General features: G+C 44.5%; 1 long non-coding RNA gene across 1 annotated transcript in view; it reads right to left on the bottom strand.

Moving 5' to 3' along the window:
- LOC137373439 (uncharacterized) overlaps positions 1-25,996 on the bottom strand; it is a 41,435-nt gene extending 15,439 nt beyond the window's left edge. Inside the window, exon 1 of the long non-coding RNA XR_010975630.1 lies at positions 25,907-25,996. This is a non-coding gene — a long non-coding RNA (uncharacterized lncRNA). The remainder of the gene's footprint in view (positions 1-25,906) is intronic.
- Between the last annotated feature and the right edge of the window lie 1,777 nt (positions 25,997-27,773).

The following is a 27,773-nucleotide window of genomic DNA, read 5'->3' on the forward strand; positions in this document are numbered from 1 at the left end:
TAACTGACTCTTCCACCCTGGGAAAAAGTTCTGACTATCCACTCTGTCCATGCCACTCATAACTTTGTAAACCTCTATCTTGTCGCCCCTCCACCTCCGTCGTTCCAGTGAAAACAATCCGAGTTTATCCAACCTCTCCTCATAGCTAATGCCCTCCAGACCAGGCAACATCCTGGTAAACCTCTTCTGTACCCTCTCCAAAGTCCTTCTGGTAGTGTGGCGACCAGAGTTGCATGCAATATTCTAAGTGTGGCCTAACTAAAGTTCTGTACAGCTGCAGCATGACTTGCCAATTTTTATACTCTATGCCCCGACCGATGAAGGCAAGCATGCCGTATGCCTTCTTGACTACCTTATCCACCTGCGTTGCCACTTTCAGTGACCTGTGGACCTGTACGGCCAGATCTCTCTGCCTGTCAATACTCCTAAGGGTTCTGCCATTTACTGTATACTTCACACCTGCATTAGACCTTACAAAATGCATTACCTCACATTTGTCCGGATTAAACTCCATCTGCCATTTCTCCACCCAAGAATGTTTGTGGATGGGGTACCAATCAAGCAGGTTGTTTTGTCCTGGATGGTGTCGAACTTCTTGAGTGTTGTTGGAGCTGCACCCATCCAGGCAAGTGGAGAGTATTCCATCACACTCCTGACTTGTGCCTTGCAGATGGTGGACAGGCACTGGGGAGTCAGGAGGTGAGTTACTCGCTGCAGGATTCCTAGCCTCTGACCTGCTCTTGTAGCCACGGTATTTATATGGCTACTCCAGTTCAGCTTCTGGTCAATGGTAGCCCCTAGGATGTTGGTAGTGGGGGATTCAACGATGGGAATGCCGTTGAATGTCAAGGGGAGGCAGTTAGATTCTCTCTTGTTGGAGATGGTCATTGCCTGGCACTTGTGTGGCACAAATGTTACTTGCCACTTATCAGCCCAAGCCTGGATATTGTCCAGGTCTTGCTGCATTTCTACACAGACTGCTTCAGTATCTGAGGAGTCACGAATGGTGCTGAACATTGTGTAATCATCCGCGAACATCCCCACTTCTGACCTTATGATTGAAGGAAGGTCATTGATGAAGCAGCTGAAGATGGTTGGGTCTAGGATCTGCGACCCCAACAAGTGCGATAAGCTAGATATAATCGCCCCACATCTAACTCTGTGTGAGGCAGCATCACAGAAGTCAGGTCAATTTTTGTACAGTATAATATGCTTTTGCTGTACAGATTGAACATTTGTAAATTTCAACACCAAGATTTGAAAATGAGTCATTTTATCTTTTTCTCCCCCTCCAATTATATTTATATAGCACCTTCAATGTAATAAAACTCAAAGGAGAAAAGAGAGGTAGAGTGGCAGAGGTGTTTCGGAGGTAATTCCAGAGCTTACAATGGAGGGAACCTGTATGAATGGGACAGGATCGGATACAGGCAGCAGAGTTTTGGAAAAAATTCTGCAGTTAACTTTTAAAAAGCTGGCTGCCAAGATGGCCACTGCAATTTGCATCTGAAATACCTTTTCACTGTACAAGGCCTCTAACTGGAGACCAAGGTCTGAGGAGCATGTACCGAGAACAATGGTTTGCTCTAAGTGATTGGATTACCTAAGATTACTTCATTAGCATTGCATTCAAGGCTATTGCAGCACCTTGATTCTGCAAGAGAAAACCCCTCCAAGTGTAAATATTGGTATCCTGAAGCCTGGTGAGCCAATTCCAAACCTTGAATCTCATTAGAAGGTTCTGGAGTATACACTGAGGCAGTCATATGACCATCTGTCCATCTTTGTGAAAGCTGGGAGTTTCCTTGAACAAAGAATCAAGCCAGTAAATCAGACTGTGCAGCAGCAGAAAGAGTGTATGCCTCCCTCTCTCACTGTCCCTCCAGGTAATACCAAAAGTTTGTAAACCGTTTGCGACTATGGACCCGCCAAGCCCACAGGTTGCTTCAGACAGAGACCACAGGAAGAGAGTCACCTACAAGTCTGCCTCCAAGTAAGCCCTGAGCCAAGTGGGCCAGCCACAAAGTGCAGTTTGACCAGCCAAAGACTTCAAGGTTACAACTTCATCCGGAAGACCACAGAATCATCCAACCTCACAGACTGTGTATTTAATTTCCATTTATTCTGGACTCTAATCCAACAACAAAATCTACTTTTCACTCTTTAATCTATTTGTGTGTGTGATTCTCGTGTGAATGTATATGTGAATGTGTAGCTTATTAAATTTGTTTTTAGATCAGGTTTAGATTGTTAAGCATAATAAACTCACCTTTTTCTTGTTTAAACTCAAGAAAACCTACCCAATTGGTTGTTTCCCGATCACATTACTGAGGTGGTAAGCACAACCACTCTTTAAAAAGGAATAAACCCTGTTGTGGCCAAATAAGAGGAAGGGCCTGTGACCGCACCACACCGCCCCCCCCCCCCTTCACTCCCCCAACCTCGTCACTTGACCATAACACCTCTCAACTGGTACCTTGACTCTGATCATCTAACTCCGCAAAGCAGGAGCTGAATCTGGGCCCTTCTGCTTACTGAACAAAGCCAATTATCCAATAAACCGCCCATTCATCCATTGCCCTTGTGCTTGCTGACCTACATTAGCTCCCGGTCCAGCAATTTCTTAAATTTAAAAATGCTCATCCTTGTTTTCAATCCTTCTGTGGCCTTGCCCCTCCTCATCTCTGTAACATCCTCCACCCCTACAATCCTCCGAGATCTCTGCACTCCTCCAGTTCTGGCCTCTTGTATAGCCTTGATTTTCATCACTTCACCATTGGCAGCCATACCTTCAGCTGCCTCGGCCCAAAACTCTGGAATTCTCTCCTTAAACCTCGCTGCCTCTCTACATTTCTCCTTTAAGATGCTCCTTAAAACCTACCTCTTCGACCAAGACCTGTTCCAACATCTCCCTGTGTCAGGATCAGTGTTAAATTTTGTTTGATAACGCTCCTGTGAAACACCTTGGGACATTTTACTATGCTAAAGGTGCTATACAAATGCAAGTTGTTGCTGTAGTTTATAGAACTGATGGCAAGTATAAAACCTCTTGGCAAGTTAAACACATTCATTAGGGCTAAAACATGTTACCTAGAAAATAAAATACTGCTGAAGTTCATGTCGGCATCAATTAATAATCAATCCCAGTTTTGGAATTGTATAAATCATTATTTCCTTATATAATTTACTAATCATTTGGTACAAATATAAATAAAAACATTATGTTCTCTGCTTCTCTGAGGCTGGGTCAACTGGCCAGTTTAATCCTTATGAGGCTATCGAGAGTTTTCACATTAAAAAGACCTATTGCATGAGCCATACGGGTGCTCCTGCTGGCCAGCAATATGCCTTTCTGAATACAATGTCACCTACACTATCAATGAGAATGGAACAGTAGGTCATACCCCTCCATTTGCTGGGTGCTACCATCTCTATTTCCGCGATGCTCAGACTCTCACCACAACCCCCCCGCCCCACACCATGTATCTCACAGGGGAGTTCTCCTGCTGTCCAGGCCAACACTTTAACTTCAAACATCACCACCACTGCTGCCAATGGTGGATTGAAAGGCATTTATTTCATTTGTTCATTACGGAACTTTGTTGTGTGCAAATTGGCTGCTGTATTTTCTGACATAACAACTGTGACTACGCTTTGAAAGTAATTAATTGACTGTGGAGCACTTTGGGATGCGGGATGTCCCAACAATGCAAAAATCGCTGTATAAATGCAAGTGCTTTCATCCTCCTTCTCAAGATTCATACCCTAGTATTTAACTTCAGGAGATGAAAGAAGAAAATTCAAGAACAAAAATAAGATTAAAAAAAAAATCATTTATTAACAGTGACAAAATAATACCAGCAAAGGTAATAGTAGCATAAAAATGAATAGCACTGACAGAGCAAAGAATACTGAAAAGCAAATAGAACTGATAGAGCAAATAGCACCAGCAGAGCAATTATTACTAACAGAGCAAATAGTACTGATAGCCAAATAGCACAAGTAGAACAAATAGTACTGATAGAACAAATTGTACTGACAGAGCACATCATACCGGCAGAACAAAGAGTACAAACAGAGCAATCGGTACAGACAGAGCAAAAGCACGGACAGAATGAAGAGTACAGAGGGAAAATAGTACTGACAGAGAAAGTAGTATTGACAGGACAATGATAGGTAGATAGGTAAATTGCCCATTGTAAATTGCCCCTAGTATAGGTAGGTGGTAGGGAAATATAGGAACAGGTGGGGATGTGGTAGGAATATGGAATTAGTGTAGGATTAGTATAAATGGGTGGTTGATCGTCGGCACAGACTCGGTGGGCCGAAGGGCCTGTTTCAGTGCCGTATCTCTAAATAAAAAATAAAATTAAAATTAAAAAAAATTTTAAAAATAAAAATTAAAAAATAAAATAAAATGAGTACTTGCAGAGCAATTAGTATTGGCAGGCAATTAGATTTGATAGAGTAAATAGTACTGACAGAGCAATTAGTTCTGATAAAACAAATAGTACTTCTTTCTTTTGGGCCTCCTTATCTCGAGAGACAATGGATACGCGCCTAAGTACTAAGTACTAAGAGAGCAAATAGTACTGATAGAGCAATTGATTCAGGCAGAGCAAATAGTACTGGCAAAGCAAATGGTACTGATAGTTAATTAGTACTGACTGAAAAAAGTGTACTGAAAAGCAAATAGTACTGATAGATGAAATGGTATTTATAAGGCAAATAGTAAAGACAGAGCAAATAGTACTAACAGAGCAAAGAGTACAGAGAAAAATAGTACTGACAGAGCAATTCATTCTGATAAAGCAAATAGTACTGTCAAAGAAAATAGTACTCATAAAGCAAATAGTACTGACAGAGAAATTAGTCTTTCTTTGGCCTCCTTATCTCGAGAGACAATGGATAAGCGCCTGGAGGTGGTCAGTGGTTTGTGAAGCAGCGCCTGGAGTGGCTATAAAGGCCAATTCTAGAGTGACAAGCTCTTCCACAGGTGCTGCAGAGAAATTTATTTGTCGGGGCTGTTGCACAGTTGGCTCTCCCCTTGCGCTTCTGTCTTTTTTCCTGCCAATTGCTAAGTCTCTTCGACTCGCCACACTTTAGCCCCGTCTTTATGGCTGCCCGCCAGCTCTGGCGAACGCTGGCAACTGACTCCCACGACTTGTGACCAATGTCACAGGATTTCATGTCGCATTTGCAGATGTCTTTAAAGCGGAGACATGGACGGCTGGTGGGTCTGACACCAGTGGCGAGCTCGCTGTACAATGTGGCTTTGGGGATCCTGCCATCTTCCATGCGGCTCACATGGCCAAGCCATCTCAAGCGCCGCTGACTCAGTAGGGTGTATAAGCTGGGGGTGTTGGCCGCCTCGAGGACTTCTGTGTTGGAGATACGGTCCTGCCACCTGATGCCAAGTATTCTCCGGAGGCAGCGAAGATGGAATGAATTGAGACGTCGCTCTTGGCTGACATACGTTGTCCAGGCTTCGCTGCCATATAGCAAGGTACTGAGGACACAGGCCTGATACACTCAGACTTTTGTGTTCCGTGTCAGTGCGCCATTTTCCCACACTCTCTTGGCCAGTCTGGACATAGCAGTGGAAGCCTTTCCCATGCGCTTGTTGATTTCTGCATCTAGAGACAGGTTACTGGTGATAGTTGGGCCTAGGTAAGTGAACTCTTGAACCACTTCCAGAGCGTGGTCGCCAATATTGATGGATGGAGCATTTCTGACGTCCTGCCCCATGATGTTCGTTTTCTTGAGGCTGATGGTCAGGCCAAATTCATTGCAGGCAGCCGCAAACCTGTCGCTGAGACTCTGCAGGCACTCTTCAGTGTGAGATGTTAAAGCAGCATCGTCAGCAAAAAGGAGTTCCCTGATGAGGACTTTCCGTACTTTGGACTTCGCTCTTAGACGGGCAAGGTTGAACAACCTGCCCCCTGATCTTGTGTGGAGGAAAATTCCTTCTTCAGAGGACTTGAACGCATGTGAAAGCAGCAGGGAGAAGAAAATCCCAAAAAGTGTGGGTGCGAGAATACAGCCCTGTTTCACGCCACTCAGAATAGGAAAGGGCTGACAGAGAAAAGGGCACTGCAAAGCAAATAGTACTGATAGATGAAATGGTTTTCATAAAGCAAAAGTACTGACAGAGCAAATAGTACAGAGAAAAAATAGTCCTGACAGAGCAATTAGTTTTGATAAAGCAAACAGTACTGACAAAGAAAATGATACTGACAGAGCAAATAGTCCTGATAGAGAATTAGTACTAACAAGGGCAAAAGGTACTGACAGAACAATTAGTACTGATAGAGCAAACAGTACTGATAAAACAAATAGTGCTGTCAGAGTAGTTAGTACTGACAGAGCAATTAGTACTGACAGAGCAAATTGTACTGATAAAGTAAATAGTACTGATTGTGTTGGCATCCTTGCACTTACATAACAATCTATTTAGGTGGGCTGTCTTCTTTTGGTGCACCTTTGCTGATGGCTGTGAAGGCCAATCCTTGAGAGGCAGGTTCTGTCACAAGTGCCACACTTGAAGCTGCCAAGTGATGCTGTGAATTGTTGTTTTCCACGTTAGCGCCTGTTACCAAGCTGCTTTAGCCACTGGTTGTCACAGTCGTGCATGCCAATCCACAGGATGTGTCGCCATTTACCTCTTTCGCTAGCTAGTGACTCCCAGGTGTGATAGTCGATGTTTAGGGCTTTCATATCATGCTTGCAAGTATCCTTGAAGCAGAGCTTTGGGCGCCCCACTGGTCGTCTCGCCCCGGCTAACTCAGCATACAGAAGGTCCTTGGTATGTAACAGTCTTCCATCCTGTGGACGTGTCTGATCCACTGAAGCCGCCTCTGTTTAATTAGTGCCAACACACTTGGGAGCTCTGCCTTTGAGAGGACTGCCACATTTGTAATTTTGTCCTGCCAGGATATGCCCATAATGCGCCGCAGACAGTGAAGATAGAAATTATTGAGCTTCTGCTAATGTGACACCCCTGTTCAAGAAGGGAGGGAGAAAAAAGCAGGAAATTATAAGCCAGCCAGCCTAACATCAGTCGTTGGGAAAATGCTAGAGTCCATTATTAAGGAAGAAATAGCAGGACATTTAGAAAAGCTTAACACAATCAAACAGAGTCAACATGGTTTTGTGAAAGGGAAATTATGTTTGACAAATTTGCTGGAGTTCTTTGAGGATATAAGAAGCAGAGTTGATAAAGGGGAACTGGTAGATGTAGTCTATTTAGATTTCCAGAAGGCATTCGATAAGGTACCACATAAAAGATTATTGCACAAGATAGGAGCTCACGGTATTGGGGGTAATGTATTAGCACGGATTGAGGATTGGTTAACTCATAGAAGACAGAGAGTCGGGATTAATGGGTCTTTTTCAGGTTGGAAAGACATAACTAGTGGAGTGCCCCACGGATCAGTCCAAGGGCCTCAATTATTTACTATCCATATTACTGACTTGGAGGAGGGGGCAGAGTGTAATATATCCAATTTTGCTGATGATACAAAAATAGGTGGAAGGGAATGAGGACATAAGGAATCTGCAACAGGATATAAATAGGTTGAGTGAGTGGGCAAAAACTTGGCAGATGGAGTTTAATGTAGGAAATTGTGAGGGGGCATGCACTTTGGTAGGTAGAATCAAAAGACAGACTATTATTTAAATTGAGAGAGATTTCAAAAAAGTGCAGCACAAAGGGATCTGGGTGTTCTTGTGCATGAAACACAAAAAGCTAGCATGCAAGTGCAGCAAGTAATTAGGAAGTCAAATGGAATTTTGGCTTTTATTGCTCGGGGGTTGGAGTTTTAAAAACGGAAGTCTTGTTACAACTGTATAGGGTATAGGTGAGGCCACACCTGGAGTAGTGTGTACAGTTTTGGTCCCCATATTTAAGAAAGGATGTCCTCAGTGACCTCAGTACCTTGCTCTAAGGCAGCAGGGCCTGGACAACACATGTCAGCCAAGAGCGATGTCTCAACTCATTCCATCTTCGCTGCCTCCGGAGAATACTTGGCATCAGGTGGCAGGACCGTATCTCCCACACAGAAGTCCTTGAGGCGGCCAACATTCCCAGCATGTACACCGTACTGAGCCAGCGGCGCTTGAGATGGCTTGGCCATGTCAGCCACATGGAAGATGGCAGGATCCCCAAGGGCGCATTATACAGCGAGCTCGTCACTGATATCAGACCCACCGGCCGTCTATGTCTCCGCTTTAAAGACGTTTGCAAACGCGGCATGAAGCCCTGTGACATTGACCACAAGTTGTGGGAGTCAGTTGCCAGCGATCGCCAGAACTGGCGGACAGCCATAAAGGCGGGACTAAAGAGACTTAGCAGTTGGCAGGAGAAAAGACAGAAGTGCAAGGAATGCCAACTGTGTAACAGCCCCGACAACCAATTTTATCTGCAGCGCCTGTGGAAGAGTCTGTCACTCTAGAATTGGCCTTTATAGCCACTCCAGGCGCTGCTTCACAAACCACTGACCACCTCTCGGCACTTACCCATTGTCTCTCTGGACAAGGAGGCCAAAGAATACTGACACTGGAGGCAGTTCAAAAGAGATTCACTAAGCTGATTCCTGGGATGAAGGGGTTGACTTATCAAGAACGGCTAAACAGGTTAGGCCTTCATTCATTAGAGTTTAGAAGAATGAGGGGTGATCTTGCTGAAACGTACAAGATTCTGAGGGGGCTTCTCAGAGTAGCTGTTGAGATGATGTTTCCACTTGTGGGGGAATCTCGAACTAAGGGACATAGTTACAGAATAAGGGGATACTCATTTAATACTGAGATGCAAAGGAATTTCTTCTCTCAGAGGGTAGTGAATGTCTGGAATTCTCTCCCCCAGAGAGTTGTGGAGGCTAGATCACTGAAAGTATTTACAGAGGAGGTAGATAGATCTTTGAAACATCGGGGGGTTGAGGACTTTGAGGAGCTGGCACGGAAAAGGAGTTGATCTCTGGAGCAGATCAGACATGATCTTATTGAATAGTGGTGTAGGCTTGAGGGGCTGAATGGTCTACTCCTGCTCCTATTTCTTATGTTCTCATGTTCTTATGGTAGCTGCAAGTCGGTCATATTGCACAGCCATACAGCAAAGTGCTGAGAACACAGGCCTCATAAACCATCAGCTTGATCCTAAGGGTCAGCTTGGTGTTATTCAATGCACGCTTCGTAAGTCAGCCAAAGGTGGAGCTGCTTTCCCTATGCGTGCATCAAGTTCTGCATCAAGGGACAGATTGTATGTCACCGTGGTAGCAGAATTTGCCAACCACTTCCATTGGGGTGTTATTTAGTGTGATCAGGGGCAGAGATGCAACACCTTGTCCCATGACTACAGTTATCTTAATGCTTATCGTCAAGGAGAACAAGTTACAGGCATGGGAGAGACAGTCCATGAGTCTTTGTAGCTGAGTTTCCCTGTGAGCCACTAGCGCAGCATCATCACCTTAGAGGAGTTCTTTAATCAGGACGAAATTTTTTTATCTGCGCTTATTGCCTCAATGGATTGTAGAGCTTGCTGTCTGACCTAGGGCTGAACTTTATTGGGGCGCCACGCTCTGTGGCGGCAACCTTTGAACTCAGCACGGCGCGCCCTCATTCATCGGCCACTGGTGAGCCCCGTGATATTAATCATTTCCGTAGAGGCCATGCACCGCACCCACCCCCGCATATTACGTGGGGAGAGGCAGGACATTTGGCGCAGCAAAAGTTTTTGACAGTTGTGCAGCAGGTGCTGGGGCCCGATTTTAAGTGCCCCAGTATTTGCTTTCTAACAGCTGTCAAAGAATACTTATCTGACTACTGAAGAGTGGGGCTGCTGTCAATCTGGCAGCAAAGCAGAAAGTGCTGCAGAAATCCAGAGAAAAGCAGAGCTAACTTTCAGGTCTGTGAACTTGGACAAGTTAGCTCTGCCCCTCTCTCCACAGATGCTGCCTGACCTGCTGAGTGACCCCAGCACTGTCCGCTTTGCCACCACATATTTACCCTACTGTGTCCCAGTGTCCTGTGAAGTTGCGATCCTCTTCTTCCACTCAAGTGTAACATTCCTTCTTGTAGGCATGCCGGACCTGGTTGAATAATCGTACATTTGAACATTTCAGGAAGTGAGACATAAATAGACCATAAAAGGAATTACAGAGGTTTACAGAGAACACACTGACACAAATGAGAAAGCACGGGTGTCACAGCAATGTAAATACGTCTTTCACTAAATGTTCCTCACCAACATGTGTGTCCTTCTCTCTGTGAAAATGATGTGTGCCAGCATGTAGCACCAATGTCACATCGCTTTGCAACGTTGGCCCTTCAGGAGAGCCAATGTATGCAATAACATCATTGCCATGCCACCATTACTCATGAACGTCTCCACAGTGACATGGACATTGGCTCAGTCAGCTGCTGCCTCTAATGGTTTACACAGGGATGCTACAGATGTGGACCGGTGCACAGCAGGTGAGCGAGGGTAATGTGTGGCTTGCAGAGCTCATGTAGGTTCCTATGGTACAGACAGCCTTTGTCTGATAAGCCACTGCCATACATCCCTAGCTCACTACTATCCCTGCATGCAGAGCCTGGGTGCCATCTGCCCTCCCATGCATCTTTCATGTTGTAGGTCCTTAGCGTCCTCATAGTCTGAGGAGGAATCCTGTTGACATCTCTCCTCATCATACGAGGCTTGGTCCCTATTGGGTGCATAGTTGTACAGAGCAGCAAAGAAAGGAGCTGGCCTTTTTTGGCCCGGAGTACAGGGCATCACCCTATCCATAAAGTCATTGGAAGCGCTCTTTCAGCATGCCGATCTCCTGCTCAATGGTGGCTCGTGTAGCTCTGTGGCTGGCGTTGTATCTCTCCTCTGCAGCAGTGGTGGAGTCTCTCACTGGTGTCAGGAGCCATGTCTGCAAAGGATAGCCCTTATCTCCAAGAAGCCACCCCGCCATCTGAGCCAGTTCAGTGAACAGCTGTGACAGCCGGGACAGGCGCTAAACCCAGATGTCATGACAACTGCCTGAGAAGTGGTCACACATTCGCTGCAAGCATCTGTGGTGTTCACATACTAGCTTCACCTAGATTGAGAGGGCTCCTTTAATGGTGACGTCTGCAGGTGGTAGCCTGGCGGGAGGCCTGATGGCCACATGAGTGCAGTCTATGAACATTACAACCTATGGTTCTCCGGCAATGGTGCCAGAAAGAATGGCCCTCTGGGCCTGGCTGTGAGAGTCCGTCCTGAAGCGGACATCCTCACTGGCCCTCCGGTGCAGGGCATTGGTGACCTCCCTGATGCAGTGGTGCACTGTTGACTGTGTGACCCCACAAAGGTCTCTGGTGGGACCCTAAAAGGCTGCAGAGGCGTCAGGCTTGAGAACCGTTGCCAATATGAGGAACAAAGGCATGGGATGTCCACCAGAGCCCATGGGCTGCAGGTCATCTTTGAGCAGGGCACAGAGACATGTCATATATCTAACTCCTTCTTGAAAACATACAATGTTTTGGCCTCAACTGCTTTCTGTGGTAGCGAATTCCACAGGCTCACCACTCTCCGGGTGAAGACATTTTTCCTCATCTCAGTCCTGAAAGGTTTACTCCGTATCCTTAGACTATGACCCCTGGTTCTGGATTCCCCCACCATCGGGAACATCTTTCCTGCGTCTACCCTGTCAAGCCCTGCTAGAATTTTATAGGTTTCTATGAGATCCCCCCTCACTCTTCTGAACTCCAGTGAATATAATCCTAACTGACTCAATCTCTCCTCATACGTCAGTCCCACCATCCCAGGAATCAGCCTGGTAAACCTTCGCTGCACTCCCTCTATAGCAAGAACATCCTTCCTCAGATAAGGAGACCAAAACTGCACACAATATTCCAGGTGTGGCCTCACCAAGGCCCCGTATAAATGCATTAAGACATCCCTGCTCCTGTACTCGAATCCTCTCACTATGAAGGCCAACATACCATTTGCCTTTTTTAACCGCCTGTTGCACCTGCATGCTTACCTTCAGTGACTGGTGTACGAGAGCACCCAGGTCTCGCTGCATATTCCCCTCTCTCAGTTTATAGCCGTTCACATAATAATCTGCCTTCCTGTTTTTGCTACCAAAGTGGATAACCTCACATTTATCCACATTATACTGCATCTGCCATGCATTAGCCCACTCACTCAACTTGTCCAAATCACCCTGAAGCCTCTCTGCATCCTCCTCACAACTCACCCTCCCACCCAGTTCTGTGTCATCTGCAAACTTGGAGATATTACATTTAATTCCGTCATCTATATCATTAATGTATATTGTGAATAGCTGGGGTCCAAGTACCAATCCCTGCAGTACCCAATAGTTACTGCCTGCCATTCGGAAGAAGACCCATTTATCCCTACTCTTTGTTTCCTGTCCGCTGACCAATTTTCTATCCATCGCAATGCACTACCCCCAATCCCATGGGCTTTACTTTTACATGCTAATCTCTTATGTGGGACTTTGTCGAAAGCCTTCTGGAAGTCCAAATAAACCATATCCACTGGTTCCCCACATCAACTCTACTAGTTACATCCTCGAAAAATTCTAGTAGATTTGTCAAGCATGATTTCCCTTTTGTAAATCCATGCTGACTTTGCCTGATTCTACCACTGTTCTCCAAGTGCTCTGCTATAAAATCTTTGATAATGGACTCTAGAATTTTCCCCACTACCGACGTCAGGCTGACTGGTCTATAATTCCCTGCTTTCGCTCTACATCCCTTTTTAAATAGTGGGGTTACATTAGCTACCTTCCAATCTGTAGGAACTGTTCCAGAGTCTATAGAATCTTGGAAGATGACCACCAATGCTATCCACTATTTCTAGGGCCACTTCCTTAAGTAGTCTGGGATGCATACCATTAGGCCCTGGGGATTTATCGGCCTTCAAACCCATCAATTTCCCCAACACAATTTCTCTATTCATACGGATTTCTTTCAGTTCCTCTCTCTCACTAAGCCCTGTGTTCCCCAACATTTCTGATATGATATTTGTGTCCTCCTTTGTGAAGACAGAACCAAAGTATGCATTTAGTTTGTCAGCCATTTCTTTACTCCCCATAATAAATTCCCCTATTTCTGACTGTAAGGGACCTACATTTGTCTTCACCAATCTTTTTCTCTTCACATACATATAGAAACTTTTAGAGTCAGTTTTTATGTTCCCCACAAGCTTACTCTCGTACTCTATTTTCCCCTTCTTAATCAATCCCTTGGTCCTCCTTTGCTGAATTCTAACCTGCTCGCAATCCTCAGGTCTGTTGTTTTTCCTGGCAAATTTATATGCCTCTTCCTTGGATCTAATGCTATCTCTAATTTCCCTTGTAAGCCATGGTTTGGCTACCTTTGCCGTTTTATTTTTGCGCCAGACAAGAATAAACATACCTGTAAGGATGGCGAAGGTCAGGAGCATGGAGAAGAAGATGCCAAACAGAGTGGGGGCTAGGACACAACCCTGTTTCACTCCATTCTTCACCCCAGAATTGTTGGAAGTGAAGCCATCAAACTGTACAGTGCAGTGCATGTTGTCATGGAAGGAGCAGATGAGACTGAGGAGCTTCGGTGGACAGCCAAATTTTCCAAAAATCATGCTCTGCTGATGGTTTCGAATGCCTTAGTGAAATCTACAAAAGTCTGGTAAAGGGGTATACTCTGTTCCCTGCACTTCTCTTGTAGCCGATGTATGGAGAAGATCATGTCCACAGTAGATCTGCCAGCACGGAAACTGCACTGTGCTTCTAGGTACACTCAGTCTGCAAGTAAATGGAGTCTTTTAAATATGACCCTAGCATAGACCTTCCCCATGACGCTGAGGAGTGTGATGCCCCTGTAGTTGTTGTAGTCTCCTCTATCGCCATTGTTTTTGTATAGTGTGATGATTTTGGCATCACACATCTCCGGTGGAACGGAACTACTTTCCAGCAGAGGAAAATGTCATAAAGCTGTGGCAATAGATGGGACTTTCCGTGCTTGAGCAGGATGGCTGGGATTCCATCCTTGCTGGGTACCCTTCTGTTTGCTAGGCGGTCTATGACCTTCTCAAGCTCCAGTGATGAGGGTTCTTCATCTAACTCATCCATGACAGGAAGTTGCGGGAGAGCGTAAAGCGCAGACTGGTAGATGTCCGACTCACAGGAGTACAGTTCACAGTCGTGTTCAGCCAGCCAGCCGTCTGTTTATTTCTGTTGGTGAGTACTTCACCATCTTCCAACTTCAGGGGAGCAACTTTGGTGATGGCAGGGCCAAGTGCCTTCTTGAGCCCTTCGTACATGACTGATAGATTTCCTTTTGTCACGTGCAGTTTAGATTTCTTGACATAAGTTGTTCCAGTGTTTGTGCAGTGTCTCCTTGTCTTTTTCATGGCTGTCTTGGCTACTTTCAGGTCGTGCAGTGTCTCAGCTGTTGGGTTTATGTTGTACATGATGTAGGCTTTGGTTTTTGCATCAATGACACATATCATCACAGCTGAATAAATCTCCGGCATGTGTGTTGAAGTCACCCAAGATGAATAACCAGGTGTGCAAAGGGAGCAGCTCCAGGTCGCCGCTTCCCGCCTCCAGGTTGCCACCGCCATCCCCCGAGCTCCAGCCAGGTCTGTGCACTTCCCCCGTTCTCTCTCTCTCTCTTATCCTTCACTGCTGCTGGTGTCTCCATGTGAATACTTATTCATCTTTTTCTGATGTCACACTAAGATTTTTATTTTGAATGCCATGGGTGGGATCTGAACCCACGCACCTGCCCCGCTGGTCTGCCTCTCGCAACTTCCGCTCTTTTATCCAGCTTGCTGATAGAGCAGATAGAACATGCAGAGCAAATAGTACTGATAAAGCAAATAGTACTGACAGAGCAAAAAGTAGAGAGATAAAAGTACTGATAGAGCAAATAATACCAATCAAGCAAATAGTACGGACAGAGCAATTCATACTGACAGAGCAAATAGTTCTGAGAGAGCAAATAGTATGGAGAGAGAAAATATTAATAACTGAGCAAATAGTACAGGTAGAGCAATTAGAACTAACAGAGCAAAGAGTATTAACAGAGAAAATAGCACTGATAAAGCAAATAGTACTGATGAAATAAATACTTCTGGGAGAGCATATAGCACTGAGAGAGCAAATATTACTGACAGAGCAAATTGTGCTGATAAATCAAATAGTACTGATGAAGTAAATACTTCTGAGAGAGCATATAGTACTGAGAGAGCAAATATTACTGACAGAAAATAGTACTGGTAGAGCAAATAGAACTGACAGTGCAAACAGTAGTGAAAAAGGAAGTAGTACTGTAAAGCAAATAGTACTGACAGAGCAATTAGCACTGCTAGAGCAAATAGTACTGATAAAGAAAATATTACTGACAGAGCAAACAGTACTGACAGAGCAATTACTACTGGTAGAACAAATAGTACTGATAAAGTAAATAGTTCTGCCGGTGCAAATAATAGTGACAACCAGCCTCCTTTAAATGTGTACAATTTAGCATTTTCTGATTTGAAATTCTATCAAGATAAAATGATTTTAAAATGAATGTAGTAAATTGTTACAATAACACCATATTACTCATGGGCAATTTGACTTCGGATCTGATGGCTGGTGCAGCCTTCATGCACACAAGACAAACATGAAAGTATAAATTATGTCATCTAAATAGGCTGCATCTGACCTCTTCCATTAAAGCAATTATTAATGTAGTGGCCGCATTCCCTGCTTTTCATACAAAATAATTCAGTCAATATAACCCCAAAGCACAATGAAAATAAAAATCAACACGGGTCAGGGATATATTCTATCTATCTCCATTAACATTTGCAAATGTGTTTCGAAAGAAGTAAGTGAGGATCTCCACTGAATTACTGCATGGCACTGATCTAAAAAGTGTTTGGGCAAGTGAAAAGCCTGGGGAGCTGCAAACTACAGGGGGCAAGAACCACTCAATGACTGAACAGAAGGACACACGGATTCTCACCCATTTTACATGTTCCACTCATAGGAACATTACTGCAAAGGCTGATATCTATTGTCTGCTATGCTTAACTATCGGACAGTGCACACCAGAAAATAATCCAAGGATATAATGGTCTGGATTTTGCAGTAGAAATGTCAAAAAGGCTATCAGTGCCCACTGTTATTAAAGTACAAATCAGAAATCAACTGATTAAACACAGAAATAAGGATAGCCGAGTTGCCCTGCTTCTTCAGAAGCTGTGCTATATCAGTACCTCGGTAAGATATAGCATTGAAATACATGGAACAGTGAAGTTTCTGTACTTAAGTGATATATACCCACTAAACACGCCAGAAAATGTTAGGCCTTGTCCATTGCCGTATAAGTACATTTTTAATGGAGCAATAAGTCTCAATTACTACCAAACCATCTGTCAGGAAGCAAAAACTAACTTTTACCAGAGTGGAGACTCATTGGGCTGGATTTTATGCTCACCCCAAGGTGAGTATGGAGGAGGAAGGAGCATTTATTTGGGTGGAATGGGGGCAGGTGGGGACCCAGCCACCTTACCACCTCCACCCCGATTAAGTCTGTGGTAGGAAGGCCCATGGATGGCCTTCCCTCCCCACTGCCAATTGAGGCCCTTAAGTGGGCAACTAATGCCCAATTAAGGACCTCTACCCGCTGCTACCACTATTAGGCCAGCAGCAGGTGGGCCTGTCGCCACGTGGGGAGCACGACAAGCAAAACAATGTGGATTGCTTGCTGTCTCCCAGGGTGGGAGTGGGGGGGTGGGGTGAATCCCCTCGTACAAAGGCACTCAGTGCCTGATTGATGAACCCGGCATCAGGAAGGGGACCTACTGAGAACCACCTCCCTGCCCTTGCTGCCGGTCCCCCATTCCGGTCCCCCATTCCCCTCCCCCGTGACCCCCATCCCACAAAACCCCTCCCACCATCACTCACCTGTGGCCTGCATCCATCAACGATCCTGGGCCTCAGGCGGGTGCAGTACCAGCAGCAGCCACTGCCTCCCTGCTGGTGCTGCTAAGTAAAAGAGCTGTTGGCTTCTGATTGGCTGACAGTTCTCAGTGAGTGGTACTTCCGTCCCTGGGGTCCTTAATCCCGGGGAAGGCCCACTTCTGCCCAGTTAAGTGCCTGATTGGCACGAAATTCGGTGGGCCTTCCCACAAGAAGGCAACGGAGGGCTCTCACTGGCTCTTCAGCCAGTGAGGGAGTCCGCTGTCACCTCTGCTATGACCAGGTGAGAAAGGGGTCTAGGGGTTCCCGCTCAGCCTTTGCCTGATTTAGCCATAACAGGATTCAATTTTAGCTCTCCCTCAGTGAATCCTTGTTCACCGCTTTCCAATTGTAAGGCAAAGAAATCAATTAGACAGGTTTTCTTAAATTTAAACAAGAAAGGTGGAAGTTTATTAACTTTAAACTCTAATCCATTTAACGACTACGAGTATGCGATGCGACACCGCTAGCATGCATACACGATAAACACACACGGAGATAGAGACAGAAAAAGTAGAAAGAATAAAGGGGAAAAGTTTGAGGCAATAGCCAGGTGTATTTACAGTCCTTTGAGTTCAATGTGGATTCTTTGATTGCCAGTAAGTTTTGCCGTTCATTGGGGCCCAGTGCACGCTTTAACTTGTTTCAATATAGGAGTCCTTTCTCTCTTGAGGTTTAAGTGACTTCAGTGAGTCCAGAGGTTTGTGAGCAAGCGAGAGAGAGCCAGCTAGGAGAGAGGCTCTCTTGTTCCAGGTTCAGTTACAATCTCCAGTCTGTCTTCAAACTGTCCTGTGTGTAGTTTAAAAGAAGCCTGGGCCAGCAGGTTAGACATGTGACTAGCTGGTTTAACCACACCTGCGTTTGCCAATTCTCCATCTTAGCAGACACTGGAATGCGAGCTTTCTGCACCTTCAGTGTCTGATGATCAAAATCCATTTGGGTTAATTGGATCAGGAAGCAGTTGCTTTGTCTCCACAAGCATCGTCTTTTAGTATGCAAATGTCCTCCAGTCAAATGTCTGATGATCTCTTTAAACAAGTTATTTCTTCACTCCAGCAACAGTTTAAAATTAATGTTCATATGGCAAAATTAATTTGCCTCATACTTAGCAGGTGGGGGTCTTCATGACACCTCTAATAAATACCACCCTTTCCCTCAGCTTTTAATTATTGTTGGGGATTTTAAAACAAATAAATCATTTTTGTTTTACTTTATCTTTTTGTCTTTTAGCTCTCTCAATCCCATCTTTCTTTTCCTTTCTTTATTTCACTTTCTGTACCAGATTTAACATTGATGCTCCTACTGACACTTCCTGGTTCAGACTCTGCGCTGCTCAGTAATGATTTTTTTGTTCTGATTGGTTAAGGAGATACATAGGGCGGAATCTGACCACCTTAGTCCCTGGCGCAACGGAAGGGCCAATTTCGGGTCTAGAATCCAACTCCCTGCACAGCGAACAAGACAGCTGTTCTTTACCAGAGTAAACTAATTAAAATACCACCTCCAGGCTCCCCAATTAATTAGGGAGGGTGGGTGGGATGACACATTCAGTCTATCAAAGGAAGGATTTCAAATTAAAGAGACTACGGCATGTTTCAGAAAAGCTCAGCAGCACTTGGATTGTTGAGGTTGCAACACCCACAGGTAATGGAGAGAAGATCTGGGATGGCTGCCCCCTCAGGTCTCTCACTCTTACCTGGAGGTCCTGATGTGGAACCTGAAGGGCTGCAATGAGGTGAGCTCTCCCAAAGACAGGAGGAAGACGGCAACCTCTCCAACCAAGCAGGAATGGATGGAAATGGTCGAGGAAGTCAGCAACAGAAGTGTGATCCCTCCAAGCTGGAGACAGCGCACCAAGGGGATCCAGGACCTCAGGAGGGCATGACAGTTGAGTGGCATAACACTTTCAGGTGCCAAGCCCCACTCTCTCAGACTTGCTCAGCATTGTCCTGCACAGCAGAACCTCAGGTTAACACATCTTGTAGCCCCACTCTAACCTCTCTCTCTCCAGTCACCTCAAATCCCCATCTGAGCAGCAACACTCACACCCAACCTCAGCCTATTGCCCTCCTGCACCCATGCCCCACAGTCACCCTCCACCAATGGTGTCCTTCCCTCCTCTGCACACAAGTGATTATGAGCACTCGTGCCTCTTTGCTTTCTCCTTGCAGGAGAAGAGAACACATAACTTGACGAGAGGCAGAGGCCCAGCTGGTGGGGGTGGCGGGGTGGGGGTGGGGGCCTCCAGTGACAGGCACCTTGATGACCACTGGCAAAGCATGCCCAGTCACTCCACTGGGAAGGAGGTCTTGTTCCAAGAGGTTGCAGATGTCAGCAGTGACCTGGCTTGAGAATCTGAGCCTCCTGAGGCACTGGTCCTCAGACATGTCGAGAGAGCTGATCCTCTGTCTGTATACCCTGTGTTGGGGTCTCACCTCCTTCCAGCTGGATCTCGGTGTCCATCCACTCTGCCTTGTGGAGGAGCATGTGGCTGAGGAGAAGGCAGCTGGTACTGCTGTTGGTATTGTTCCTGCTGCTGCTGGTGCAGTTGGTGGTGGTGTGACCTCTGCTCTTGACCCTCAGCAGAGGTGGAAGCTGGAGATGCAGAAGCTGCTCCCATGCCATGTTGAAGGCTGGCAGTGGGGAAGTGCAGCCGAAGGTGAGTGAAGTGCCAGACAGGTGAACTGCCTTCCTGGCAGGTGGCAATCACCTGTCAAGCAGTGAAAGCACTCTCTGAGAGAAGGAATGCTCTTAATGGTCACGGCTGGAACTCTTCAGTGTAACTGATCAAAGCCTTCCCAGCTTTAATGCCAGTCATCTGGTATTATCCCCTCTTCTATGGAACTTAAATACATAAACTAGGTCTCTACTACCTCCTCCCTAGTTTTCTTGAGTATATGTGGGTGCATACTAACCAGATCTGGAATCTTATCCTCTTTTAGTTTTGCTAGTTTATCAATTATTTTCTCCCTTTCTGTCCCAACTATATTAATATTCTTTTTAAGCTCATCCTCTAGTGAAGTGTCTATTTCATTATCTTCTTCAGTAAAATCTGAAGCAATACTTCTGCCATTTCTTTGTCATTACCTGTGAGTTTATCTTGTTCATCCTTCAGTGGCCCTATCCATACTTCAATTTTCCTTTTGTTATTTATATATCTACAGAACACTATTATTTCTTTTCATATTCCTTGATAATTTGATTTCATAATTTCTCTTTGCCTTTTTGATAGTTTGTTCAGCTTCTCTTCGAAGTTCTTCAAATTCTCTTTTGCCCGACTCTCCTTCAGTATATGAGTACTTTTATGTATTTTTTTAGATTCAATTTTCTCTTTCTGTCTTTGTTCATCCATATCACCCCATAATTACCTTGTTTTATTTTGGTTTCTAGTGGAATACATTTGTCTTGAAATCTATTGATTACCCTTTTACATATTTCACACTATTTTTCTGTCTCTGTTTTTCAAGACTTCCTCCTTGTACACCTTCTTTAGTTCCACCCCCATTGCTTCATAATTTGCTCTTTTCCAATCGATTACATTAATCTTTGCACTACTTATGTCACACCCTATCGTAATTGTGAATCTTACAATGATAACATAATGGCTGTAGCAAAAAAAGAATGTAACTAGCAATAAGATAGATACAGAATCTATGTGCATTGACCTAAAAGATAGGGAGGGAATCCATCACTCTAATAGGAGTATACTACAGACCAAATAGTGGAAAGGAATTGGAGGAAGAAGATCACTACTACTTAAGATTCTCTCCTACTCTTCTCTCTGTTCTGGTTCATTACCCATGGCAAGATCCAGCAGTAACTCCTGTTGGACTTCTTACATACTGAGTGAAAAGGTAGTCCTGTATACATTGTAAAAACTCTACTCCCTTCTCTCCATCCGTTACTTCTTCCTGCCAGTTTATTTGGGTGTATTTGAAATTCCTCATGATTATTATTATCCCTCATAGAATTGCCTACTTATATCTTCCTGCAATTCCTTTCCACTATTTGGTCAGTAGTGTACTCCTATTAGAGTGATGGATTCCCTCCCTATCTTTTAGGCCAATGCACATAGATTCTGTATCTATCTTGTTGCTAGTTACATCCTTTTTTTGCTACAGCCATTATGTTATCATTAACTAATACAGTTACTCCATCTCTCCTCCTTTCTTCCTAACTGTGTTATATCCTACAATATTTAGTTGCTAATCCTGTTCTCTATGTAGCCGTGTTTCAGTCATCCCTACTATATCCAGATCCTCACTACAAATTATTAAGTTTATCCATTTTGTTTTGAATATTTTGTATTTTGCCATACCAACAGTTTACATTGTTTTTATGTATTATTCCTCTTTTTGAGTAGCTATTTTACCTTTCTGCTCTATATCCTTATCTAATTTCTGGCCATTTGTGTTATCCTTACTCATTCCTTCGCTTTGTTGATTATTTTCTTTTCCTGATTCTTTTATTGTTAGGTTTCTGCCATTTCGAGCAGTGTTCTGCCCTCTCCCCCCATGTTAATAGTTTACAGTCTTATTTGCAACCCTAGCTATTCTTTCCACTCGGATCTTGATCCCAGCCCAGTTCAAATGCAGTCTGTTCCAACAGTACAGCTTCTTCCGGTCCTGGTTCTGATGCTCATGTCCCAAGAAATGGAACCCCTCCTTCCCACTCCACTCCCTTAGCCCCGTGTTTACTTTTCTAATCTGTTTGTCCCTATGCCAATTTGCACATTTCTCTTGTAGTAGTCGAAGAGACTTAGCAGTTGGCAGGAAAAAAGACAAAAGCGCAAGGGGAGAGCCAACTGTGTAACAGCCCCGACAAACAAATTTTTCTGCAGCACCTGTGGAAGAGCCTGTCACTCTAGAATTGGCCTTTATAGCCACTCCAGGCACTGCTCCACACACCACTGACCACCTCCAGGCGCTTACCCATTGTCTCTCGAGATCAGGAGGCCAAAGAGAATCCTGAAATTATTACCCACAAGTTGCTGCTTTTCAATTTATCTCCTAACTCCTGATACTCCTTTAGCAAGGCCTTTTCTTTAATCTTTCCGATGTCATTAGTTTTGACATGGAGCACAACAACTGGAACTGGCCCTTCCTTTCCAGATACTTTTCTAGCCATTTCGAGACAAAGAATCTGTTATAATACCACTAAAATAAATACATTTCTGCAAAGCTAGCAAGATTCTCCTAAGTTTATATTGTTATTGATTGGATGCTTGTGAATAGGTTTCCCTAAAAAAGTGAAACACTTTAAAAAAAGTTTTAAACATGTTAATTTGCCTGACGTTTTATTGAAATTTTACTGCTTGACTTTAAGTTGCCGAGATACTAATTCACGGCCAAGGAAATGAACCATTTGGGTCTAAGAGAGAATAGACCAATGCTAAATGGAGCAGAAATTGTGCCTGGGCAACTGGAACTGAGTGAAGTAAAAAAGTTTTACATTTCTTTTCAATTTCCTGGAAGAAGTTTATTTCAAAGTGTTGTAGATTGGGACATTCACAAATAAGTTTTCTAAAAAAAAGAAAAGACTTGCATTTATCTAGTGCCTTTCACCACCTCAGACTGCCCCGTAGTGCTTTACAGCCAATTAAATAATTTTGATAAAATCAAAATACTGCAGATGCTAGAAATCTGAAATAAAAACAGAAAGTGCTGGAAATAATCAGCAGGTCTGGCAGTATCTGTGGAGCGAGAAACAGAGTTAACGTTTCAGGTCTGTGACTTTTCATCAGAACTGGAAAAGGTTAGAAATGTAGTTATAATGTAAGAAACACAGCAGCCAATTTACGCACAGCAAACTCCCACAAATAGCAATGTGACAATGGCCCGATAATCTGTGTTAGTGATGTTGGTTTAGAGATAAATATTGGCCAGGACACCAGGGATGACTCTCCTGCTCTTCTTCAAAATAGTGCCATGGGATCTCTTACATCCACCTGAGAGGGCAGATGGGGCCACCGCTTAACATCTCATCCGAAAGATGGAACCTCCAATTGTGCAGCATTCCCTCAGTACAGCGCTAGAGTGTTAGCCTAGATTTTGAATTCAAATCCCTGGAGTGAGATTTAAACCTTATCGAGAGGCAAGAGTGCTACCACTGAGCCATAGCTGACACAGATTTAAGAAGTTTTACCCTCTTTTATTTTTTGTTTGGTATTTTATTGTATTTCTGTAAGAAGCCAGGCTGTTGAAATCAAATCTGAATTCAAACAATAAGATTTCAGATGCACACCTTTGTACATTAATATCCCATGATGTAATTTCCAGGCCCAGGTTTCTGAACAGTTTTCTCAGATAGGGCAAGTGTGAAATCACAATACGATGGTGACAGAATCAGTGTGGGAGACTTGATGCTCAGGAGAATGGCTGACAATCTGTGGCACAAAGATAGTGTAAATATAATTCTTGTGACAGAGGTTACTTGCCAAATTATGAGCTGAACTCTCTATCTGGCTCCAAAGCTGCCCACATCGATGAGAAGCCGGTGATGAGGGAGTTGGGAGAGCAGGTAACAGTTCAGTAGAAGCTGTTTGACCATGCAGGGATAAATTATAGAGTATGAGGCCACTCTGGGGCCCTTAAAACAACAAGAATGTGCATTTATAGTAGCAGCTCTGGACTTCCCTCCCAAAACCTCACCAGCTCTCTACCTCTTCTCCTTTAAGACGCTCCTTAAAACCTACATCTTTTACCAACCTTTTGGTCATCTGTTCTAATATCTGCTTGTGTGGTTCTATGTCAAATTTTGATTGTGTGAAGCATCATGGGATGTTTTACTAAAGGCACTATATAAATGCATGTTGTCATTGCTGTTGTTACTTAGGCCACGGAGCCATGCAACTCTAGTAAAACAGTATATATAAAGTTTAGCTAGTTGACTGAAAAACAAAGCACAGTTTGCTGCAAAGAGATAAGGAGAGTGAGTACAGGAGTGATGGCCTGCACCTGAATAAGGTAGGAACTAGGAGGTTTGCGAGCAATATAGAAACAGATATTGGGCACACTTCAAATTAGATGGTTGAGGAAAGGACTTGTGGGGTCATGGCTGTGCAGAAGACCAGTCAGAATAATGGAAATGATCAGGACTAGGCCAAAAATACAGCACCACAAGGAGTATCATGTTACCTAGACATCAAGACTCGGCAATTAAATAGGAAGGTTAAGGGGACAAAGACTAAAATTAGATGTGTATATGTATGACTGTCACAAGCACTTGAAATAAAGTGGTTGAACTTGAGGCATGGGTTGCAACCAGTAATTATAATGTCGTAGGAATCACAGAGACATGGCTAACCCAGGGTGATGAAAATGAATGTAACTCACAAAGATAAAGAGAGTCAGGAAGGATGGCAGGGAACAGGATATGTGGAGAGTTTGCTTTATTGTCAGGAGCACTGGGAGGTCAAGAGCCTGCATCGCAGGAAAGTGTCTGAACTCTTTGGCAAGACGTGTGGAATAAGGAAAAGGACAGAATAATACTTGCAGGTAATTTTCCATCTTCACACTCCCAGTGGGAAGCCTCGCCCACTGATAATGCAAATTGACAATCCAGGCATGGACTGTGCAGGATTTTATGGTCATTAATTTAAGTAGAAAATCATGTGCAACACACACTCAAATTTCAGTGGGTATTACTGGTGGCACAACATTGGAAAGTTATTGATTTGAGATTTGAAATGGACTATCAGGGCAAAATATGGAGGACGATTCCTCACATTACGATGAGATTAGAAGGGTAAGAAAGAAAAGGAAAGTGGAATTTCAAGAAAGGGAATTTCAGTTAGGCATCAAAACAGGAAATTCCCAAGTTGGAAGGAATTTGGCTGAGTTAGTTAATGTACTGCACAAATGGTCTCTGACTTAGTGGGAGAGAAATTAAATGTCCGCATGGAGGGGACATAAAGTCATCATTGCGTCCACTCCACCCGCCCATTTGTGCTGGCATGAGGCCAGATTTAGGTTTGGACCTCAGTGCCATGCCACCAGCAAGCTGTGGGCACCAAACGGGTGTCCAGCTGCAGCTCACTAGCTCCAGGAGGTGTAAATCCGGGTGGCCTAGAGGCCAACCCAGCCAGCTGGAAGGTCCGTATGTAGATAAGAGAGAGGAGACTAATTGAGGAGGAGAAAGAGCCCAGAGTGGCAACGAGTCATGTTATTCTTGTGGCATCTCTGTACCTCAGGATTAACCCAGACACTGCTCAAGGAATTTTCCCAAATCTGGCACCAAGCTCATGGTCAGGGTCGCAGTGTTACCTGCCCTCCTGTATGCGTCGGAAACATGGACAATATGCAGCAGATATCTCAAAGCCCTGGAAAGATATCACCAGCAGTGCCTCCACATAATCCTGCAAATTCAGTGGCAGGACAGAGGCTCCAACATCAGTGTCTTCTCTCAGGCCAACAGCCCCAGTATCGAGACACTGGTCATGGCTAGTCAGTTACGTTGGGCGGGCCACATCATCCGCATGCCTGACACAAGACTCCCAAAACAAGCTTTCTACTCCGAACTCCATCACAGCAAGAGGTTACCAGGAGGGCAGAGGAAACGCTACAAGAATATCCTTAAAGCCTCCCTGAAAAAATATGGCATCTCCACTCATTCGGGGGAATCTCTTGCCCGAGACTGCCCAAAATGGAGAAGAAGCATCCGCGAAGGTGCCAGCCAGTTCCCGCAACGTCTACATGCCCAGGCAGTGACCAAGTGCAAACAGCGGAAAGAATATTTGGAAATTCGAGCATCCCATCCACTCATTTCATCAAACATCACCTGCCCCACCTATGGTAGAGTGTGGATCCAGATTTGGACTATTCAGTCACCTAAGGACCCACAACCCTGGAGTGGAAGAAAGTCATCCTCATTCCTGAGGGACTGCCTAAGACGAAGACTCAAGGAATGGGTTTACATACCACTAGGTAATACTTGTTATCCCAGAATTACACTCCAGTTGGTGTGATAATAGCTAGATGCTTTTGTTTCCAGACCCTCCAGAAGATTTCATCAAAGATTAAATAAGCAATACAAGAGAAGACCATGGCATGTAATTGCTCCAATGTGCTTACTCCTATAGGGGGGCCATCTAGTGTTCAGTTAACAATAGTCAAGTGCCATACAATGGTTTCTGAAATGCAACGGCATTCAATCTAACTTGTGAAGCCAAACTTGTGTAAACAAACCCTTTTATGGAACAACTGGCATACATTAGGAGTTTCAGGAACTTGTTAACATATGCTGAGGCCACTATTCAACAATAACTATATTGGGGGTAAATGAACTTCTTCAAAATCATTACGTAGAGCAAAACACATATACACACACAAGGTAAATAAAATGGTCCAAGAAGGAAGAACATCCTTTTTTTGCAACCACTGTGACATTTATTCTTTCTCACAATAGCTACCGTCTATGTGAGATGACCAATTTAATGTTGAATTAGGGCCAGTTTGTGCCCATGCTCAAAAGGAACTGTTTGGAGGCTGCTCAAACTAAATTACTGCCATAGACGTAACTCACTGAAACATCCACTTTGCTCAATTAACTTATCCTTTGATCAGAAGATCTGTGTCATTAAGAAATGATGGGCTACCTCCTCTGTTAGCATAGTGCATCAATTAGTAGCAGCACGCCTGAGTTTTGAAAAAAAAAAGCTAACAGTGATGTCACAGGAGAGCTGCAAGGTGATTGGTTGGTGAGTCACTGCTGTTAGGGCATAGCTCTAAATAGCTGGGTAAGTATCTCAGGTAAGAAAAGTTTAAAAGTTTAAAGTTTATTTCAAATATAGTAAGCAGTTTTTTTTTAAGGGAGTTCTGTAGTAACGAGGACCAGGGAAGAAGGGCGCTAGAGAACTGATATTATTGGACATTAAGATCTTCCAGAAGGTTTAATTTAATTCAAAGGGTTAAGTCATGGCAGGAAAGTTCAAAGCCCTGGTGTGCTCCTCGTGCTCCATGTCGGAAGCCGGGAACATTTCCAGCGCCTGGGACCAGCATGTGTGCAGGAAATGCATCAAGCTGCAGCTCCTGGCAGCCCGGGTTTCGGAGCTGGAGCGGCAGCTGGGGACACTGTGGAGCATCCACAAGGCGGAGAGTATCGTGGATAGCATGTATAGAGAGGTGATCACACCGCAGGCTCAGATCCCACAGGCAGGAGGGGAATGGGTGACCACCAGGCAGAGCAAGAGGATTAGGCAGGCATTGCAGGAATCTCCTGTGGCTATTCCCCTGCAAAACAGATATACTGCTTTGGATACTTTTGGGGGGAATGGCCTCTCAGGGGAAAACAGCAACAGCCCAATTTGTTGCACCATGGTTGGCTCTGCTGCACAGGGGAGGAGTAAAAAGTGTGGGAATGCAATCGATATAGGGGATTCAATTGTAAGGGGAATAGATAGGCGTTTCTGTGATCGCAAAAGAGACTCCAGGATGGTATGTTGCCTCCCTGGTGCTAGGGTCAAGGATGTCTCAGAGCGGTTACAGGACATTCTGAAGGGGGAGGGTGAACAGCCAATGGTCGTGGTACACATTGGTACAAACGATATAGGTAAAAAAAGGATGAGGTCCTAAAAGCAGAATATAGGGAGCTAGGAAGTAAGTTGAAAAGTAGGATCTCAAAGACAGTGATCACAGGATTACTACCAGTGCCACGTGCTAGTCAGAGTAGAAATAGCAGGATATATCGGATGAATACGTGGCTGAAGAGATGGTGTGAGGGGGAGGGTTTTAGATTCCTGGGGCATTGGGACTGGTTCTGGGGGTGGTGGGACTAGTACAAACTGGA

The sequence above is a fragment of the Heterodontus francisci genome, chromosome 9 (assembly GCF_036365525.1).
Source record: "Heterodontus francisci isolate sHetFra1 chromosome 9, sHetFra1.hap1, whole genome shotgun sequence".
Lineage (NCBI taxonomy): Eukaryota > Metazoa > Chordata > Chondrichthyes > Heterodontiformes > Heterodontidae > Heterodontus > Heterodontus francisci.